Source organism: Triticum urartu, chromosome 2A (assembly GCF_056163025.1).
Source record: "Triticum urartu cultivar PI428250 chromosome 2A, HENAU_Tu73, whole genome shotgun sequence".
Lineage (NCBI taxonomy): Eukaryota > Viridiplantae > Streptophyta > Magnoliopsida > Poales > Poaceae > Triticum > Triticum urartu.
Window position 1 is genome coordinate 750,587,065 of NC_141874.1, and position 7,256 is coordinate 750,594,320.

At 51.2% G+C, this 7,256-nt stretch overlaps 1 pseudogene; it reads left to right on the forward strand.

Annotated features, from left to right (window-relative positions):
• Positions 1–4,586: 4,586 nt before the first annotated feature.
• LOC147987726 (uncharacterized) lies at positions 4,587–5,710 on the forward strand (annotated as a pseudogene).
• Positions 5,711–7,256: the final 1,546 nt, after the last annotated feature.

Genomic DNA, 7,256 nt, shown 5'->3' on the forward strand with positions numbered 1-7,256 from the left:
ATTTGGTGGCACACCCTATTTCTAAGTGTCTTTCCATCCTGTTAAGTATCATGGCAATTGGAGTTCATTTGCTTGCCCAAAACTTTATCAAACACCTTCTAGCATTTTGCAAAAGCCACTGTTTTGACCCCCTCCACTATTCTTGGAGAGCTCAAATTTTTACCACAGCCCCTTATAGTCATATTCTAACTCCAGTATGCTTCCTAGCCCAAACTCAATTGTTGGGGGGGATGAAAACCTCTATTTCTCTCTCTGGACAGCCCCATTTCCACCCTTCTTCTTCTTCTCTCCTCATTCCAGTGGCCATCCATGGCATCCAATGCCCCTCTCCTCTTCTTTACTCCTCCCTAGACCTGCTAGACACCAATGGACGCGCTCACCATGCATAAAGAATGGCCATGCCGGCCATTTGGGCGCTCTGGAGCGCGCTACAGTGCGCTCCCGCACTGTAGCCGCCCCCAGCCAAGCACATCCGGCCACCTCGGCTCTCCCCCTCGTGTCCCCGAGGCCGCCTCGACGTCCGCAGCACGCTACTCTGTCGCCCCCCTCCTCTCTCCTCCTTCCCGCGCCTCCGCGCTAGCGAACAGAGGCCGCCCGAGCGCGCCAATGGTGCGGCTCACACGCGCGCGCCTCTGGCCCCCCTGCTCCCTCCCTCTCTTCTTTCCCTCGCTCTGGACCGAGCCCACGAACACCCCAGACACCATGCCTACTTCCCCCGAGCCCTGCAGCGACGAGCGTGAGCTCGCCGGCGCACGGGTCTACGGGACCTCGACGTTCGCCTACTTAAGGGCCTCCCCGAGGCCCTCTCTCCTCATCACTCGCTCCCTGCACCACCAAAGCCTCCCCCTGCACCCCCAGTTCTTCTCCAGAGCCGGCCGAGCTCGAGATCGAGCTCGAGCTCCGCCGCCTCGGCTTGCCGGAGTTCGCGAGGTATAGGCCTCCCCCTCTCCTCCTTTGCCTCGATCTGGAACCCCTGCACCCCACTGATCATTTCCCCCTCGTTTCCCCTCTCTGTAGCAACCGGAAACGGCCGGAGTCACCACCTCCCGAAGCTCCTCCGCCGCAGCCCCTCGTCGCCGGTGAACCAGGCACCCCCGCCGGCCAAGTCCACCACCCACCGACGTGCGGGAGTCCCCTGAAGCCATCCCCGCACTCGCCGGAGCTCGCCGTGGCCTGCATCGTCGCCGGTGAGCACCGCGGCCCCCTGTCCACGGGTTAGTGATGACAGGTGGGCCCCACCTGTCATCCTCCCCCACGGCCCCGCGCCCCTCTCTCTCTGACCTGCGGGCCCCGGCCGTCAGGTTTGAAAAAGGGTGGGCGGGCGCGCGCGCTATGCGCTGGCTCGGCTGGGCCGGCCCGCTGGCTGGGCCTGCTGCTCCGCAGCTGTTCTGGCCCGGCAGGAGCAGTGCCCTTTTTCCTTTTCTTTTTCTGTGGCTTTTCCAAAAATTCCACAGGATTAAATAATAATCCAAATGTAATAATTCCAACTCCCATATTTTTCTAAAAATCCCACCTATTTAATGGTGCCACTTTCATTCAAATCCAACCAACTTTTATGTACTGTTCAAATTTAAATTCAAATTTGAGCAGTTTAATCTCTGTTTGAAAATCCATTTCTCCCATTCTGTTGCACCAAATCCAAAACTATGAACTTTCCCGTTCTTAGATTTCAACCTAGTATTTTACAAAAATGAGTTGACATTTTTCTAAGCACTTTGGTTTTTCTGTTTTATTATTGCCTTATTTTCTCGTTATTGTTTTGCGACGATAGATTGCGTTGCTGACGAAGGAGTTGGACCAGAAGACTTTGAAGACCCAGAAGACCTTGTTGAGCCAGGCAAGTAGCCCTTTGACCATGTCTATGAAACCCTTTTTATGCATGTCATATAGCACTTTATTAGTGTTGTTTCGGAAATCATGATGAGAGGGTAACCACTTTGGTGGATTGCCTTCGTTACTTTCTCGTTGATACCTGCATTGTGCATGACCCTACCTTCTTATGAGGGTTATGCCGGTGGGAGTAGAGAGGATGTTAAGTAGTTGCTACGCAAAAAGGGACGGGAATATGCATAGTGATGAGGCAAAGTATTTTCAAAGGACTTTTCGAAAACCCCGCCGGGTGCCACTTATGCCCGAGGGAGATGTTGAGTTGGGTAGCCACTTGATGACGAAGTGGTGTACCGAGGCAGTGCGTGTGTTGTTTTCAAAAACGGATTAGATTTAAGATTTGTCGACTGTCCCAACCTTACATGCGCAACCACTCTACCCTTGTATGGGAAAGGGCATTATTGATTACCTAGGCCGATACTAGCTTGGAGCCCGCATTACTAGTGACGGGAGAGTTGTTGGTGCGCTCTCTCGGGACGGGGTCGTGCCAGGTAGGGCGGCCATGACTGTTTTCACAGGGCACCGGATACACCGTTGTGTCCCCTCTCGGATGTTTACGATCTCGAGTGAGTCTCGTATGATGTACATCGTGAGGATGCGGAACAACGAGCGGACTCTTTGTTAGTGTCGTCTAGGGAAAGATAGTGATCGGGTACTTACCCCGGGTACTTGAGGTACCGCGGGTCGTGGATGACACGGAAGTTCCCCGGATCTTGTGGGTAAAGTGTGCAACCTCTGCAGAGTGTAAAACTATTCGAATACCCGTGTCCACGGTCAAGGACAGTTGGGCGGTGCTGCTTAAACTACGTCCACATGTTTTCAAATCAGTGTGAGTGTTTGGATAAGTGGGAAAAACTACTCGGGTCAAGTCAAAGGACTTGACATGATTGAGTTGGGTTGGTGCCCACTCAACTTATGTTGATATCTGTAACCTGTCCTTATGGTTACTTGAATTCTCTTGATGCATGTCTTATAAGTTGTTGAACATGCCATTGCACTCAAAAAACTAGCTTTCCGCAAAAATTCACCTATAGCATGCATTGTTGTACCTTGAACCAAAACATGGGTTGCTTGCGAGTACATTCAAAGTACTCATTGGCTTGCCACTGGTTATTTAATTGGCCAGGCATGGAAGAACAGGAGTTCGAAGAAGAGTTCTTTGAAGACGAACATGCGAACTAGGACGTTTCCCAGTCAGAATGCCTGTAGGGTTAAGGCAGATGGCATGGGTTCTACTATCGACGAAGGATTCCGCTGCTGGTGTTTCATTTGATGTTCAGCCCTTAAGGCTTTATCTATGTAAGACTTGACCATAATGGTCATAATTTGTGTAAGACGATATGTATGGATGTAAGACTCTTGTTATTCAGCTTCTGTGTGTTTAGTGAGCATTGATCTCTGGGATCACTGTACACGTGCATTCGGTGATCACGACTTATGAGTCGAGGTCCCCACAGAGCTGGTATCAGAGCCATCCTGACTGTAGGAAGCCTTAGTTAGCATGGGCGTTAGTTAGCTTGAGACCATCCAAACTCCTCTTCTTTTCTAAAGCTTACCCACCCAAGATATATTTCCCTTATTAACCTCTCCCATTCAACCCTTGTAGATGGCTGCCGTACCTGAAGACTTCCTGACCACAGGATTCCCCGTGCTTCTCGAGGATTGCCTCAAGAAGTGCCAGTACCATCGAGCCCCCATTTACACCTACCACGAGCATTGGATAAATGACACCAACACGGAGTATCAGGTGGAAGTGATCGTGAAGGATAATAACTCCCCAACAAGCTGGTTCTTTGAGGGACCCTAGATGGCAACACTAGTCCTTGCCGTCGAGACGACAACCCTCAAGGCACTCACCCGCCTCCGAGACCTTCTTCCAGAGATGGCAGACGAGATGGCAACCCGTTTCTTGCCTTATCGGAAGGAAGGTGAGGATGAGAGCAATGCACCAGCTCCACCATTAGAAGAAGGACTTCCACTCCGATTCCAGACTTACTTCAGCCTTTGTGCCGATAGTTTGGCACAACGCTTGGCCTCTGAATCAATGGAACTCTGAAAGGAACTTCATGAGACCAAGGCACTTCTTCTTCAAGCACAAGGGAAGAAGGATAGGATCAAGAAGGAAGGTGCTCCCCCTGGACAACCCGCAATCGCATACAGAGGCGGAAGACCCCCGAAGGATGGAGAACCACCACAGCAACACAGCATGAGCGCAAAGGAATACCGCAAGCTCTTCGCACCACCGGCGAAGCAACGCCGTGTTGGGCTCCTCCACTCCCCCACCCCTTCAAGTGAAGAAGAAAGTCAGGCCGCCGATGACGAGGAGGAAGACCCAGAAGAGCCAGACTACGCGACCGAGCATTCCACCACTTAGGCATCATTTTGTAGCCCGGATATGCCCGTTAGTAACCCCTACGGTAGGATAGGTTGTGTACCTCCTATGCGAAGTCGAGTCCTTGTAATGGTTCATATGAAACCATGTGGTATTGTGTTTGCTTTTGATGTGTTTGATGGACGTCGTACTTTCCTTCGGGAACTTGTAAGCGACTACATCACCCATTTGGATTTTAATGAATGTGTTTGGCCTTTTGGCCCTTGCATAAAAATAGTTAGTGTCATACCAACCCCCTTACTAGGCATCCCATCTGTATTGCTTTCCCCATCTTTCCCAATCATGAGACCTTGACCGCTCCGACAGGATGCCTGTTGTAACCCGTACTGGTACCTCTACCCAGCAGCCAGAAGCTGGAGAAGGAGCTAGTCAGGACCAAACCCAAGGACAAGCTCCACCACCGCCACCACCTCCAAGCATGGACATGGCTCAGCTTCTCCAAGCCTTCCGAGAGGAACGCCAAGCCAACACTGCAGCCCTCCAGATGATCGCTCAAGTTGTCAACCGCCAGCCGGCGGGAAACGGCAATGCACGTTCCACATTGGTGGAGTTCAAGAAGCATGCACCACCCACCTTCATCGAGACTGCTGAACCCCTGGATGCAGATGACTGGGTCCGCACCATTGAGGATCTCCTGGAACTAGTCGGATGCACTGAGGACCGTGAGAAGGTGGCTTATGCTGCTCACTGTCTCGGGGGAACTGCTAGAGCTTGGTGGGATGGATTCAAGGCCATGCATGCTGAGCAAAACATCACTTGGAGCAACTTCAAGGCAGAATTCCGCAAGGCCCACATTCCTTCCGGAATCATGGCCATCAAGAAGCGTGAGTTCCGAGCCCTGAAGCAAGGTAGCAACACTGTCAAGGAGTACATGCAGAAGTTCAGTGTTCTCTCAAGGTATGCCCCTGAAGATGTCAGCACTGTGCTGCCAAAAGGGAGCGCTTCATGGAAGGCCTTAACCAGACTCTGCAGTACTCGCTTGTTGTGTGTGACTGCCCGACCTTTCCTGATCTGGTGAACAAGGCACTCATGCTTGAATACAAGCGACGCGCTTTGGATGACACCCGTAAGCGCAAGATGATCAGCAAGGGTAGCTCCAGCAACCAGAAGCCTCGCCCGTGGCAGCCAGCCCCGGTCAAGCCAACCTATCAGCAGCCAAGAGCTCCTGCACCCCGCACCAACTATCCACCTCAGAGTACTCCAACCCCAGGCCAGCTTACAACAACCCCAATAACAATGCCGGCAAGAGCAGCAACCCCAACCAAGTCACTTGCTTCGGATGTGGTCAGGCAGGACACTACTCCAAGTATTGCCCCAACAAGAAGCCCGACGCACCGCGCCCCAATGCGCAGAACCCAGGACAAGGCCGTGGAATGCCACCAAGGAACCAAGCTCCCCATAACCTGCCCAACAACGGCAAGGGTCGTGTGAATCATGTCACTGCAGAAGAAGCCCAGGAAGACCCGGACGTCGTGCTGGGTACGTTCCTTGTCAATTCAACACCTGCAACTGTCTTGTTTGATTCTGGAGCCACGCAATCATTTGTCACCCAAAAGTTTGCATTAAAAAGTGGCATGACCCCTACACCCCTGAATAACCCCATGGTGGTACAAACCCCCGGAGCAGAGATGAGAGCCAATATAGGATGTAAAGGATTCAGGATTGTCATTAACGGGGTAGACTTCCTAGCAGACCTTATCATCTTAAGATCGCAAGGCTTGGATGTGATCTTAGGGATGGATTGGCTCATCAAGCACCAAGGCTTGTTAGATTGTGCCAACCGGACTATCACTGTGACCAATGACCAAGGAGTCGAAGTTAGATATGCCTCCAACCCCTCCTCTGCTCAAGCCACCCAAGTCAACTCTCTGTCAGAATTTGGACTGGAGCAAGTGCCGATTGTATGCGAGTACCCCGATGTCTTTCCTGATGAGCTACCGGGAATGCCTCCTGACCGAGAAATTGAGTTCATCATCGAGCTCATACCCGGAGCAGGACCCATCTATAAGAAGCCTTATAGAATGGGATCAGAAGAGTTAGCGGAATTGAAGAAGCAACTGGAAGAGCAGTTGAGGAAGGGATTTATCCGCCCTAGTGCCTCCCCTTGGGGATCACCTGTTCTTTTTGTGACAAAGAAGGACGGTACCATCCGCTTATGCATTGACTACCGCTCCCTCAATGAAGTTACAATCAAAAACAAGTATCCACTCCCCAAGATTGAAGATCTGTTTGATCAACTCAATGGAGCCAGGGTGTTCTCCAAGATTGATCTCAGATCTGGGTACTACCAGCTGAAAATCAGACCCCAAGATATTCCGAAGACGGCATTTGTAACCAGATATGGCCTGTATGAGTGCACGGTCATGTCCTTTGGATTGACCAATGCCCCAGCTTACTTCATGTATCTCATGAATAAGGTCTTCATGGAATATTTGGACAAGTTTGTCGTTGTCTTCATTGATGACATTCTTGTCTTCTCGAAGACGGAAGAAGAGCACGAGCAACACTTGAGGATGGTCCTAGACAAGCTTCGAGAGCACCAACTGTATGCCAAGTTCAGCAAGTGTGAATTTTGGCTGCGTGAAGTTGGATTTTTGGGTCATGTTTTGACTGAAGAAGGATTGTCGGTCGATCCCACTAAGATTGAAGCCGTGACTGAATGGCAATCCCCAAGCAATGTGAAGGAAGTCAGAAGCTTCCTCGGACTCGCGGGATATTACCGCAAGTTCGTTGAAGGATTCTCAAGCATTGCACGACCTATGACTTAGCTCTTGAAGAAGGACAAGAAGTTTGAATGGACGCCGAAGTGTGAAGAAAGCTTCCAGGAGCTGAAGAAGAGATTGACCACCGCCCCAGTTCTGGCCACACCAGATATACACAAGGAGTTTGTGATATATTGTGATGCGTCAAGAACCGGACTAGGAGGTGTTCTGATGCAAGAAGGCAGAGTCGTAGCTTACCTTTCAAGGCAGCTACG